Source organism: Otolemur garnettii, unplaced genomic scaffold (assembly GCF_000181295.1).
Source record: "Otolemur garnettii isolate 467f Iridium unplaced genomic scaffold, OtoGar3 scaffold00104, whole genome shotgun sequence".
Classification (NCBI taxonomy): domain Eukaryota; kingdom Metazoa; phylum Chordata; class Mammalia; order Primates; family Galagidae; genus Otolemur; species Otolemur garnettii.
Window position 1 is genome coordinate 4,377,233 of NW_003852499.1, and position 15,136 is coordinate 4,392,368.

The window sequence follows — 15,136 nt, forward strand, 5'->3', positions numbered from 1 at the left end:
TGGATTGGGTGCCTGCCTTGCTTTTCACCAGACCACCACTGCCTGTTACTTTTGCTTCTCCACATAGGTTTGCATCCATCTGGTCATTTTTGTAAATGTCTCTGCCTTTTTCAAAGTCACTTTTTTTTTGAGAAAAAGTTTTACTATGTCACCCTCGGTAGAGTGCGGTGACATCACAGCTCACAGCAACCTCGAACTCTTGGGCTTAAGCGATTCTCTTGCCTTGGCCTCCCAAGTAACTGGGACTACAGGTGCTCACCACAATGCCCAACTATTTTTTTGTTGCAGTTGTCTTTGTTGTTTTAGCTGGCCCAGGCTGGGTTCAAACCTGCCAGCCTCAGTGTATGTGGCTGGTGCTGTAACCACTGTCACTACAGGCACACAGCCTCAAAGTCACTTTTTAATTTATCTTTCAACTACCTGATTCCAGGTGGTACTAACAAGAGGCTAACTAGAAAAATGGAAAGGGAAAACTGGGGAGTATGCTGTCCATAGGAAGCTTTGAGGAGCTCTGACATATTCTTGAGAATCTAGAAGACCATATGCCTGTGCATAGTTCTGCACCTTCCCAGGAAGAACTCGAGGCTGTGTGTAAATAGAAAGTGACAGTGAAGGCAGAACTTTAAAATCCCTACCAGATTGTTAAAGGCATGCTCTAACAGACCCAGAGTCTCTCTGCAAAGGCTGAGAGATGTATGAGTTTAATGCGTTTTAAGGAAATCTTTGAGTAACTGTTGGCTGACCAGAAACTTAGTGGTTGCACATGATCAAAAATACAAACTTTATTGAATTAGTCCAAGAAAATCACTAAGTAAACAAACAGCAACCTCAACAATAAATGTCTCGAGATAAATCCATCTGGGGGTGGGGAAGATTCTTATTTGCAGAGTTGCTACCTTCTATAATTTTAAATATTCAGCTTTCAATAAATGCTTATGAGGCACACAAAGAAATAGGAAATTGTGGCCTAGAAGCAGGGAGGGAAAAAGAAATCAATTGAAACTCTGCGTAAGGCAGCTCAGATGTTGTACTTACTGCATGAAGATTTTTGCTATATTATGAAGCTATTATAGATATGTATGAAGCACTAAATGAAGCCATCTATAAAGAATTAAAGTATAAGAAACAGAGAATATCAATAAAGAAATAGAAATTATTAAGAAAAGAACCAAGTAGAAATTTTGAGATTGAAAAGTAAAATAAATGAAAAACTCACTAGGGGAGCTCCACAGTAAATTTGAACAAGCAGAAGAAATAATCAGCTACCTTGAAGTTAGGTCAATTGAGATCATCCAGTCTGAGAAACAGAAAGAAAAATCAATGAAGAAAAAGAAACAGAATCATGGAGACCTGTAGCACACAAGCAGTCCTACCAACATATACCCAATTGAGGTCTCAGAAAAGAGAGAAAGGAACAGAAGAAGTATTTAAAGTAATCATGGCTGAAAACTTCCACCTTTATTTTAAAGTACTAATCTATCTATCTATCTATACATATATTTATATATACACATACATACAAGAAGCTTATCAAACTCTAAGTAGAATAAACTGAAGGAGTCACACCTAGTTACAACATAGTCAAACTTTTAAAAGATGAAGAGAGAGAAATTTGAAATCAGTGAGAAAAGCAGTTCATTCCATAAGGGATCTTTAATAAATTTAATAGTTAACTTCTCCCATCTAAGTACTAACCAGGCTCAATCCTGCTTAGCTTCTGAGATCAGGTGCATTCAGGGTGGTATGGCCGTAGACAACAGTTGACTTCTCATCAGAAACCATAGAGGCCAGAAAGTAGCAAGATGTCATCCAAAGTGGTGAACCAACAACTCTATACCTGGCAAAAATATCCTTCAAAAATGAAGGAGAAACTAAGAAATTTCCAGATAAATAATAACTGAGAATTTTCTTTTTGCTAGCAGACCCTCCCTACAAGAAATATTAAAGGGAATTCTTGGGGCTTAAATGAAAAGACCCTAGAAAGTAATCCCAATCCATACAAATAAATAAAAAGCACTGGTAAATATAATTATGTAGGTAAATATAAAAGACAATATAAATGTAGCTTTTCTTTTTGTGTAATGGCTTTTTTTGATTTGATTTAAAAGAAAGTATCTAAAACAATAATTAGTGGTCTTTTTTTTTTTTTTTTTTGAGACAGAGCCTCAAGCTGAGCCCCTGGGTAGAGTGCCATGGTTTCACTGCTCACAGCAACCTCCAACTCCTGGGCTCAAGCGAGTCTCCTGCCTCAGCCTCCCAAGTAGCTGGGACCACAGGCGCCTGCCACAACGCCCGGCTATTTTTTTGGTTGCAGCCATTATTGTTGTTTGGCGGGTCTGGGCTGGATTCGAACCCACCACCTTAGGTGTATGTGGCTGGCACCTTAACCGCTTGAGCCACAGGTGCCGAGCCAATTAGTGGTCTTATAATGTACAAAGATGTAAATTGTGTGACAATTGCGCAGAGGATGGGGAGGGAACAGTGCTGTATTGGAGTAAAGATTTTGTATAGTGCTAAAATTAAGTTGGCATTAATTCAAACTAGATTGCTTCAAAATAAGATGTTAATTATAATCACCAGACCACCCACTAGGAAAATAATGAAAAAATATAGAAAATGAAACAAGATATTTTGAATGACACACTAGATAATATCTATTTAATACAAAGATAGTAATGGAGGAATAGAAGAACAAAAAGACATAATACATATAGAAAAAAACAGCAAAATGGCAAACATAAATCCTACCTTATCATAATTACATTAAATGTAAATGGACTAAACACTTCAATTAAAAGGAAGAGAATAGATAAAGATATTCCAGCTTTGTGCATCTGTAGGAGAAACTATTTAGATACAAAGACAAATAAGTTTAAAGTAAGAAGATGGAAAAATATATATCATGAAAATGGTAACTAAAAGAGACCTGAACTGGCTGTACAAATACTAGACAAAATAGACATTAAGACAAAAATTGTTGCTAGCAACAAAAAAAGAACATTTTATAACAATAAAACAGTTAATCCATCTGGAAGACCTAACATATACACACCTAATAGCAGAGCTCTGAAATACATTTACAAATTTCTGTTTTGTATTGAGCAGAAACTTGCCTATTTCTTGCTTGATCTGATTTCTATCCCATGCAGCCTCACACAACATAAATCTAACCTTTATGATAGAATGCAGACTTTCAAATATTTGAAGCCAACTTTCATGTCTTTTCTTGCTCTCAATTTTTTTTATTTTTAAGATTTTTAAATGGTTTTTAGAAATGGGTTCTCATTCTCTTGCCTGGGCTCTAGTGTAGTGTCATAATCACAGCTCACTGAAACCACAAACTCGTGGGCTCAAGCAATCCGCCTGCTTCAGCCTCCCAAGCTGATGGGACTACAGTTCTGTGCCACAATATCTGGCTAATTAAAAAAAAAATTTAAGAGATGAAGTTCTGCTATATTGCCTAAGCTGGTCTCAGCTCCTGGTTTCAAGTAATCCTGCTTCAGGCTCCTGAGGAGCTGGGATTACAGCCACTGCACAGTTACTTTGTCTGTATAATTTTTTTCCTAGAATAACCTTGGTTTCTGAACTATTAATACTGGTCCAGTGCTTATTCCAACAATTTCCTTCTATGATAGTTTTTCTTACTTTGGGTTACTGGCTTTGGGGGAAAGAGAGAGAGAGGAAGAGGAGAGAAGAGAGAAGGGAGGGGAGGGGAGGAAATGAGAGAAGAATAAATAAATCTTTCTTCTTCTTTCTTTCAGTAATATCTGACATCCTTCAGCTTGAATTTGCCACAGGGAAAAAACCTTAACTGTTATGGAAAGAACTATACTGGATATTAAAATAAATGGATGCTTATCTTTTTAGTTTTGATACTATTGACTTTTTTTCCTCTTTTTGGACACTAAGTTCTGAGACTCTGGATAAATCACTTTGAAGAATAATAAGAACCATTATTATCCACCCATAATATCTTATATGGCCTATTGACTGTGTACTCTCTATGAGGCATTGTTCTAAGCACTTTACCTATAAACTTCTCTATATTTAAGCATTCAAGTGTGTCTTCATTCTTACCTGTAAAATTAGACAGTTGTCCATTGTCCCACAATGCTCCCAAATTGGGGGATTATGAGGGGCTATCTTTATTAATACAGTTTTATAGTGTCTGAAACTTCATCCTTATCCCCCTCTTTCTTGTTTCCTGGGTTGGCAGTGGTAAGGGAGATACAGAATAATTTTTCTAGGTTTGTCACTATAGTGAATCCATGGGCTGTGTCCTTTACCCTCCCAAGGGACTTTCCATTCTCTACAGGATTGGGATTGACTTTTATTGGTCCTGTTCAGGGTATCCAGTATCATATTCTCACCTGTCTTCTTTCCTTAGATTCTCCCATCAGCTTTCAATTTACTCTGATGGATTTTTTTTTCTTGACACAGCCTCAAGCTGTCACCCTGGGTAGAGTGTCCTAGCATCACAGCTCACAGCGGCAACTTCCAACTCCTGGGCTCAAGCGATTCTCCTGCCTCCGCCTCCCAAGTAGCTGGGACCACAGGCACTCGCCACAATGCCTGGCTATTTTTAGGTTGTAGCCGTCATTGTTGTTGGGTGGGCCCGGGCTGGATTTGAACCCACCAGCTCAGGTGTATGTGGCTGGTGCCTTAGCAGCTTGAGCCACAGGCACCGAGCCACTCTGATGGATTCTTATTTCACCTTTGGGCTCAGAGGAGTCAATAATTTGAAAGAGTTCACTCAAATATAAGTGGCAAAGTTGGCAATCTGCTAATCCCACTGTCTTTGTTATTTCTGTTTTAATGCAATTTCCATCTCTGAAAGTTTACTTGATCTTATTTTCCCACCTTTGCTTAAGACCAAGCTCAGGCCCTACCTTCTCATCCTCATCCCAGCCTGGCCAAGTGCTCCTCCCTCTCAGTTTACCCAGTAAATATTGTCTGTGCTACATGTCCTCAGGACTTATGCCTTGGCTGACTCAGATTAGTGGTTATGAATGTGAGGTCTGGAGTCAGAGGCCCAAAGTATGAATCCTGGCTCTACCATGTATTAGCTGTGTAACCCTGGGAGAGTTATCCAACCTCTGTGGGCCTCAGTTTCCTCAACCATAAACTAGAGATGGTAGTAGCACTTACCTCACAGGGCTATTGTGAGGATAAGTGTGATAATCCATATAAAGGCAAGCATCACAGTGCCTGACGTGGAGAAGAAGCACTCAAGAAATTAACTTCATTATCAGATCTATGAGTGAGGCCTGACTGGACCAGGCTGATTAAGCTGAGAGTTGTATATTTGAACTTGACTAGTTCAGAGTGATTTGAAAGACTGCAGTTTGGTAATGTTTTCACAGCCTTGAAGCCTGGAATTGCTAGAGCCAATATATATATATATTTTTTAACTAGAGGGAAGAGGAAGCCACTCTGAGAACAAAGGTGACACAATGTAGTAAGGCTGCACAAAAAAATCAAAGGATCTAGAATCAGAGGCTTGATCAAGTGTCTCCTGACATCCCTCTGACCTCTGGAATTTTCTATTGGTTGAGCCAATTAAAAACTTAGGTATTTGAGCTATTTTGTTAGTGTTTTTTTTTTTTCTATAACTGAATATATCCTAATTGATATTCATTATTAGTTTTATTACTTTCCTATGTATATCCAACCTATGTCATTAGATGGTAATGTGCTTTGGAACAGAAAATCAATAAGCTCTATGCTGCCAGCCTACCTAGTTCAGACCTGGCACAGAGCAGGTTCTTGTTCATTCATGTCAGGATCCTCGTCTCCTCCAAGTGTCCTTGGATTTTGCGTGTGCATCTTTTTGGCAGAAAGAGGTGGCCAGAGTCCCAGGTAGGGTAGTCTCCTAGCGCTGTTTTGTCTTCTGACTGTTCAGAAAAGTAATGGAAAAGTTACCCAATAGATAGCTATTCCCAATAGATATTGGGATATCTATACCCAATAGATAGCTCCACCTTGTTGAGCAGTAGGCCTTATACACAAAGAATCATGTTTCCTCTCACAGTGACCCCTGTATTGTGCCCTCGATGCGTAAAGAGGTTATTTATCATAACTTACATGGATTACACAGCTTCTACATACCATAACCAAGGATCCTGCACTCAAGTTACTGTGTCCATATCTTTAAATTCTTGTTCCACTTTAAAGAAAATGCAGCCAGAGTTCTTGGACATGCATCGTGAGTGTGGCTAGTGTGAAGGATGATGCAGAGCTGTGACCGCAGACCCATCCCCCAGATAGGCCTTGGATTGACATCCAACGATTGATAAATAAACATGCGTTAGCATCAGATAAAATGTTTAAGGTATGTCTGCTTCACTTTTTTTAATGATTTCTCACTTTCCCAACATTTTCAGATAACCTGCCACTTTCCTGGTCACATCAGAGGGATCTCTGTGGTTTTCATTTGTGAATATAAAGGGTTAAAAATATCAATAGCGATGCTAAAAATATTTTTGCAGTTAATTACAATCTCTTGGAGTCTTTCCACATTAGGACATAAAGATCTATTTCATTCAAGGCAAATACTTTCCAATAGGGAGGATGTATCATAATTTAATGACTTCCCACAATTAATGGGCATTTGGGTGCCGTCCTCGCCAACTGCTTTTATAAATAGTGTTCTGTCAAGCATTGTTGTACTTGCTTCTGTGTGCATTCGAGTGTCAGTAGGAAGAGAAAAGTCTCGAAGTCCTAATTCTATACATAAAGTGGCCCAAAAAAGAAAATGAGCACCTTGAGGTCCCCAACTTCAATATATACAGCTTTTACTTTAACATGAGAGAGAAGGAGATCAGACCAATTTAATGTTATTCGAGTGGAGGAGGAGGGAGACTGAAGGGTTCAGCTGAGCAGATGACCAGAAAGACTTCATGGAGATGGTGGCATGTGAGTCTGGGCTTCAAGATTGGGAAGGCTGAGATGCTTAGTCTGCTTCTATTTCTTATCATATCAATCCTTGGCAATGTGCCTATTACTTCAGTGGACTCTTTGTTGGGCCATTGCACTGGATGAATGCTGGGTAGAGATGGAAAGGAAGGATGCTCCGGGCAAAGGCAACAAAGCCCAGGAACAAAAGTGGAAAAGTACATGCTCAGAGGACCAAGAATTGGCTGAGGTGCATAGCTCTTTGGTCACTTTGGGGAAGCACAGAATAGACAGGTGTCAGGAGCGTGAACTAGAAAGCACCCAGGAGTGATTTAGGTGGCCTAGAAAAGAATTTTTCTTCGGGTTATGTGAGTAGGGTTAGGTAGAGAATTTAGGGATAGAACAGACAATTCTCTGATTGAGATGACATGAGCCAGAGATGAGCCCATGTTCCTTACAGGTAACCCAGCAGCCCTGGGTTTTCTTGACTCTGCCACTATGGCAATCTCTATGCCTTACTTTTGGGGGATGATTTTGATTTAAATTCAAGGAAAATAGCCACATATAACAAAAATGACAAAGTTTGGATTTAAAAAGAGCCACCTCATTTAGCTGCCACTGCATCTTCATCCATAAAAATCCTCTTTGTGCCCTGTGGGTTTCAATGTGCAGTTTATCTCTTATGTTTCATAAAACTTCAGATGCAACTTTAATGGCCTAACCCCAAGAAGATAACTTGACAGCCATTAAACATTCAGCAGCATTCCAAATAACCTTTTGCTGGAGCCAGCTTTCTGAGGGGCCATGTGGATGTCAGACACACACAATTTGAGTCACGCTGACATAGCTGGGATGCCTGGATTGTGCTGGAATCTCAGGGGTACCAATCACAGGCCAGAGAGAAGCCATTGGCCAGAAGAAACAATGCCAGAGTGTTCACCATCTCTGCAGAAGGAGGGAGTATTGATGGTGAGGGGAGTGACAGTTGCAGCCAGAGGAGGAGGATGTCCCCAGAGCAGGATGGGAATGCATCAGGGATGCTGGGCCACTGGTCAGAAGCATTCCAGGGGCTCAGGCCCTGACCTCCCATGTCTTCTCCTGGTCCCCCACCAGAAAAATTGAGAAGGTATAAGATTTTCCCTAAACTTACTTTATGCATGGAATGCCCTGCTATCTTCAGGGATTTGGATATCCAGGGTTGATAATGATGGAAAATTTTTCTTAAGCACTTATGTGTATCAGACACTGCACTTGGCATTTTACAGATAATCCCATTTAATTCTTACAAGTCCATAATGAGGTGTGTTTCAAAATTCTTATTTTATGAGGAAGGAAACTGAAGCTAGGAAAAGTTAAGAAACATACCCAAATCCTGTAACCAGCAACTGGCAGAATTGAGAGTTAAGCCATAATCTTTCTTTCTTTTTTCTTTTTTTCCTTTCTTTCTTTTTCTTTTCTTTTTCTTTTCTTTTCTTTTCTTTTTTTTTTTTTTTTGAGATAAAGTCTCACTCAGTTGCCCTGGGGTTGAGTGCTGTGGTGTCATAGCTCACAGCAACCTCAAACTCTTGGGCTCAAATGATCCTCTTGCCTTAGCCTCCCAAGTAGCTGGGCCTACAGGCACCCGCCACAATACCTGGCTATTTTTTTAAAACATGGGGTCTCACTGTTGCTCAGGCTGGTATCAAACTCATGACCTCAAGCAATCACTAGCCATGGCCTCCCAGAGTGGCTCAGGGGTTGGACACAGTGGCTGGTGTGAGCCACTGTGCCCAGCCTCTGAGCCACAATCTTTCAAAAGCCAAAGCCTAGGCTCCCGACCATACAGTCAACAGCCATTGGCTGGTTCATGCAATTTGTGCCACCTACATGGCAGCCACCTCCTGGATGGTGGAACCCTTGTGTAGTGAGCAAGTACAGAAAAATTTTAGAAGAGATTCTTTTTACTCCCTGGTTTCCTGGGGCCTGGGTAGACATGTTTAATCATGCTGGTCATTTGACACTTGTTTACTTCAGTTGTTGCAATGTGCAAGACCCCCGACTAAGCACAGTAAGGCTATGTGAAGATGACTCAGGTATGGTAACTGCTCTGGAGGAAGCTACAGCAGGATTGCAGGCAGCTGCATTTTGCCGGGTGGGTTGCAGGTCTTCTTAGATGTCTAATGACTGGCCATTATTTTATCAGCAGAGATTTCCTTCCCCTTTCTCTCCCTCTCTCTCTTCTTTCCTTTCTTCCTCCTTTTTTCCCCTTTTCCTTGCCTTTCCTTCTTTCAGGATTTTCTTTCTTCTTTCTTTTTCAAGGTATAAGCCTTTTTCTCACTTCATATATGCCAACAACTCTGCTGAATCAGTAATGTAAAGCCGCTAGCATGCATCATCTCACTTGGTCTTCCAACAATCTAATGAGGTGGGTATGATTATTATGCTCTTTTTAAAAAGATGAAGAAAGTGAGGCTCAGAGAAGTTAACTGGCATCTCCAACGTCTGCCCGATTCAGAACCGTGCACTCTAAAGCACTATAACAACGACAACAACATAGTGTCCTAACTCTGTACCATGCACTGTCTTTAACACTTCTCTTTTTTAATTGTACACATTTTGGGGGGTACATGTGAAATTCTGTAACATACATGGGTTACTCAGTGGTCAAGTCGTGGCTTTTAGGGTCTCCATCACCAAATAGCATGTGTTGTCCCCATTAAGTAATTTCTCGTCGTTCTCTGCCCTCCCACACCATCACTCCCTCACACTTCTGAGTCCCTATTGTCTATCATTCTACTTTTCATGTTCATGTGTACACATTTTTTAGCACCCACTTATGGGTGAGAACATACCAGTTTTGTCTTTCTGTGTCTTGCTTGTTTTGCTTAAAATAATGACCTCTAGTTCCACTGATGTTGCTGCACATAATATGATTTCTTTACTTTTAATGGATGAATAGTATTCCATCTCGTATAGAAGCAACCTTTTCTTTACCAATTCATTCACTGATGGACACTTGGGTTGATTCCACCTCATTGCTGTTGTAAATGGTGCTATGATAAACTTAAAATGCAGGTGGAACCTTGTTGTGGTTATTGTATTGATTTCTTTTCTTTCTGGTAGGTACCCAGAAGTGGGATTGCTAGATGAAATGGTAGTTCTAGTTTTAGTTCTGTGAAAAATCTCCCTACTGTTTTCCACACTGCCTGTACTATTTTGTGCAGTCTATGAGAGTTCTCTTTTCTCTGCATCCTCTCCAACGTCTGTTTTTTTTTTGTCTTTTTTTTGAGATAGAGTCTCACTCCATTGCCCTGGGTAGAGTGCCATGGCGTCACAACTCAGAGCAACCTTAAACTCTTGGGCTTAAGCGATTCTCTTGCCTCAGCCTCCCAAGTAGCTGGGACTACAGGCATCCGCCACAATGCCTGGCTATTTTTTGTTGCAGTTGTCATTGTTGTTTAGCTGGCCTGGGCCAAATTCAAACCCTCCACCCTCGGTGTATGTGGCAGGCTCTGTAACCACTGTGCTACGGGTGCCAAGCCATCATTGTGGTTTTTGATCCACAGATCTCTAATGATTAGTGATGTTGGGCATTCTTTCATATACCTCTTGGATATTTGTACGTCTTCTTTTGAGAAATGTCTCATCACGTCTTTTGCCCACTTGTTAATGGGCAAATGGCATGAATTTGATTTGGGGTTGTTGTTGAGTTACTTATTATCTTTTTAGAAACAGAGTCTCACTTTATCGCCCTTGGTAGTCTACCGTGGCGTCACAGCTCACAGCAACCTCCAACTCCTGGGCTTAAGCGGTTCTCTTGCCTCAGCCTCCCGGTAGCTGGAACTACAAGTGCCTGCCACAACGCCTGGCTACTTTTTCATTACAGTTTGGCCGGGTCCAGGTTCGAAACTGCCACCCTTGTATATGGGGCCGGCACCCTACCCACTGAGCCACAGGTGCCACCCCCTGTTGTTGAGTTCCTTGTATATTATGGATATTAGTCTGTTGAATGAATAGTTTTCAAATATTTTCTCCCATTCAACACGTTATCTTGTCACTCTGTTGATTATTTATTTCTCTTACCATGAAGAAGATTTTTAGTTTAACTCCCCCTTTATCTATTTTTGTTTTTATCACTTGTGCTTTTGAGGTCTTAGTCATAAATTATTTACCTAGGCAGGGGTTTCCAAACTTTCCTCTTTTTTGCCACACATTGAAAGAAGAAGAGTTATTGTGGGCTACACATTAAATACACAAACCTTAACAAAAGCTGATTAGCAAAAAAGGTCCATGACTAATTTTCATGGTATCTGACACCACAAATGAGCAGAAAGTCCTCACAAGATGATGATGTAGCCTGCAGGTTGGACACCCTTTGCCCTAGACCAATATCCAGAAATGTTTTCCTTAAGTTTCCTTATAGTAGTTTTATAGTTTTAAATCTTTAATCCATTTTGAGTTGATTTTTATATATGGTGAGAGGGAGAGGTCCAGTTTCATTCTTCTGCATGTGATAATCTAATTTTCTCAGCACTGTATTGAAAAAGGTGTCCTTACCAGGATATACATGCACGTTTGCTTTGTCAAAGATTAGTGGGATGCTAAGTATGTGGCTTTATTTCTGGGTTCTCTATCCTCTTCCATCGCCCTATATGTATATTTTTATGAATAGTATACTGTTGTGGTTACTATAGGCTTGTCATGGAGTTTGAAATCAGGTAATATGATGCCTCCAGCTTTGTGGTTGATTTTACTTGTTTTGTTTGCTTGTTTATCTTTTGCTCAGGATTACTTTTGTGGCTTGGGCTCTTTTTTGATTCTGTATGAATTTTAATATTTTTAATGATGTGAAAAATTGATATTTTGATAGGAATTTCCTTGAATCTGTAGCATGCTGTGGGCAGTAGGATCATTTTAACCATATTAATTCTTCTGATTGATCAGCATGGGAAACTTTGTGTAGATAACACAAAGAAGTATGGAAGTTCCTTCCATCAGTATTTAATAGTTTCCTTATAGAGATCTTTTATTTCCTTGGTTAAATTTTTTCTTAGATATCTTGGGGGTTTTGTAGTTATTGTAACAATTGCCTTCTTGATTTGTTTCTCAGCCAGATTGTTTTTGGTGCGAAGAAACGCTACTGAATCGTGCACATTGATTTTGTATCCTGTAACTTTGCTAAATTTATTTATGAAATTTAAAAGTGCTTTTTGGTATAGCTTTACTTTTTTATAGGTATAAGATCATAGCAGCTGAGTGCCACCTGTGGCTCCAAGGAATAAGGTGCCAGTCCCATATGCCAGAGGTGGCGGGTTCAAACCCAGCCCTGGCCAAAAACTGCAAAAAAAAAAAAAAAATCATAGCAGCAAAGAATTTCACATCATCTTTTCCAACTTGAATGCCTTTTGTTCCTTTCTCTTGCCTGATTGCTCTGCCTAGGACTTTTAATACTGTGTTAAATAGGAGTAATAAAAGATGTTTCCCCATTCCGTATTGTTAGCTGGGGGTTGGTCGTTTATAGTCTCTATTATTTTGAGCTATTTTCTCCTATCCTTAGTTTATTGAGAGTTTTTATCTTGAAGAGATGTTAAATTTTATCCATTGGTTTTTCTGCATCTCTTGGCATCTAACAAGATGGTCTTCATCCTTCATTCTGTTGATGTGATGCATCACATCTATTGATTTGCACGTCAGTTATCCTTGCATCCCTGGTATAAATCCCACCTCATTGTGGTGTATTATCTGTTTGATGTGCTGTTGGATTTAGTTTGTTGGAAATTTGGTGAGTCTTTTTCTGTCTGTCTTCACAGGGATATTGACCTGCAGTTTTCTTCTTTCATGGTGTCCTTGTGATTTTGGGAACAGGGTAATGCTGGCCTCATATAATGAGTCAGGGAGAATTCCCTTTTCTTTGTTTTTTTTTTTTTGGAATAATTGCAGGAGGGTTGGCATTAGTTCTTCTTTGCACATTTGGTAGAGTTCAGCTGTGAATCCATCTGGTCCTAAGTTTTCTTTGTAGGAATGCTTTTTTATTTCTGATTCATCTCATTATTTGTTATTGATATACAAAGGTTTTCTACTTCTTCCTTATGTGCTCTTGGTATATTTTATGTTTCCAAGTACTTGTCTATTTCCTCTTGGTTTTCTAGTTTGTGAGGGATAGTTGTATAATCTCTGATGATCTTTTGTATTTCTGTAGTGTCAGTTGTAATGTCTCCTTTTTCATTCCTGATTTGTTTATTTGTGTCTTCTCTCCTTCTTGGTTAGTTTAGTAGTGGTTTAAAAATTTTATTTATTTTTTCAAAGAACCAACTTTTCATTTTATTGATCCTTTGTATTGTTTTTTAGTCTGTTTCATTTAGTTCTCTCTAATCATGGTTATTTCATTTCTTCTGCTAATTTTGGATTTGGTTTGTTCCTGCATTTGTAGCTTGTTGAGGTAGGTTGTTAAATTGTTAGTTTGTAATCTTTCTATTTTTCTTTTGGTATTTGTATAGGCCTTTAATGGTATAAACTTTTTTCTTAGCACTCTTTGCTATATCCCACGGGTTTTTGGTATGTCGTGTTTCCATTTAAATTTGCTTCAATTTTTTTTTTTTATTTCAGCCTTAATTTCTTCATTGACCCAGTGGTCCTTCAGGAGCATGTTGGTTAAGCTGCATGTATGTGTGATGTTTCCAAAGTTCCTCTTGGTATTGATTTCTAACCTTATTCATTGAGCAGATATTTGAATGATTTTAATTTTTTAAAATTTCTTGAGACTTGTTTTGTGGCCTAACTTATAGTCTATCTTAAAGAATGTTCTGCTGAGGAAAAGACTGTATATTCTGTTCATGCTGTATATTCTGTTCATGCTGAGGAAAAGACTGTATATTCTGCAGTTGTTGCTTATGATGTCCTGAAAGTGTCTATTAGATCCAATTGATCTGATGTCCAGATTAAGTACAATGTTGCTTTGCGGGTTTTCTATCTCTGTTATCTGCATAATTGTCTGAGTGGAGTATTGAGGCCTTTCACTATTATATATATTTCTCTCTTTAGGTCTAGTAATATTTGTTTTATGAATCTGGATGCTCAAGTATTAGGTATGTACTTAGGAGGAATTATTATAATCTCTTGCTGGATTTATCCCTTTATCATTATATAATGATCTTCTTTGTCCTTATTTATTTATTTATTCTCTTACTGTTTTTAACTTACAATCTTTTTTATCTGATGTAAGTATAGTTACTTTCCATTTGTATGGAACGCCTTTTCTATCTCGTGTGATCTATATGCATCTTTATAGGTAAGGTGAATTTATTTTAAGCTGTATATAGTTGAGTAATCTTCATGTCCTGGATTGGTTTTCAGGATTCCTCTTACATCTAATTGAACTTCTTTAAAATTAGTATTTTGAATTCTCTACCTGGGGTTTAGAGAATTTTTGTTGTTAAACTCTATGGCTAGAGAATTATGTTCCTTTGGGGTGTCATATTACTTTACTTTTTCATGTTTCCAGTGTCTTTACATTGATACTTACTCATCTGGTGTAATAGTCTCTTCTTCCTAGTTTTGAATTTACTTTGGAGGGGGAACTTTTCCCTGAAGATGTGACTATAATTTTGACTGAGTAGGGTCTGTTGGCTTTGCTTCTGGGAACATGCAGTAGTCAAGTCTCTATGTGATTTCTTTGGCTATAAACATTGTCAGTGGTATCTGTGGTTTCCTTAGTGTGTTCAGGTGTGGTTATAAGTGGAGGCTGTGGAGAAGTTATGCTGGGGACTGGAATGCCAATGGGGGCCCGGTTTTTGTAGTAACAATGGTGAGATAGGCATATCTATCCTTGTGCCTTGCGGTGGCATACACTGGTACCTGTGTTGGTGGTTCAAGTGGGCCAGTTCTTTGGCCTCTGGGGGAAGTTTTCATATGCCAGTTGCAATAGTGGTGTATAGGTGGGTGAGCAGACTCTTGAGTCCCTGAGGGGCCAATATGGCACAGGTAATGGCCATTGCAGTAGTGACATGCTCTTCTGGATTCCAGGCGCTGTGCATTTGCATTGGAAATAGCTGCAATTGGCACTGTATATACTGGCCTCCAGGCCAGCCAGTGGAGCTTGCAGGTAGGAACCAGCTGAGTTGGTCGTGGTAGGGTATTTAGGCCCAACCTCAGTCCCCTGGGAGGAATACACTCGTGTCTTGGGTGGTAAATTGAGTTGTGTACTCCATTTAAAAGAGGAGGGTTAAGCCAGGCAGAGCTGGACTGGGTGGGCTCTCATTCACTG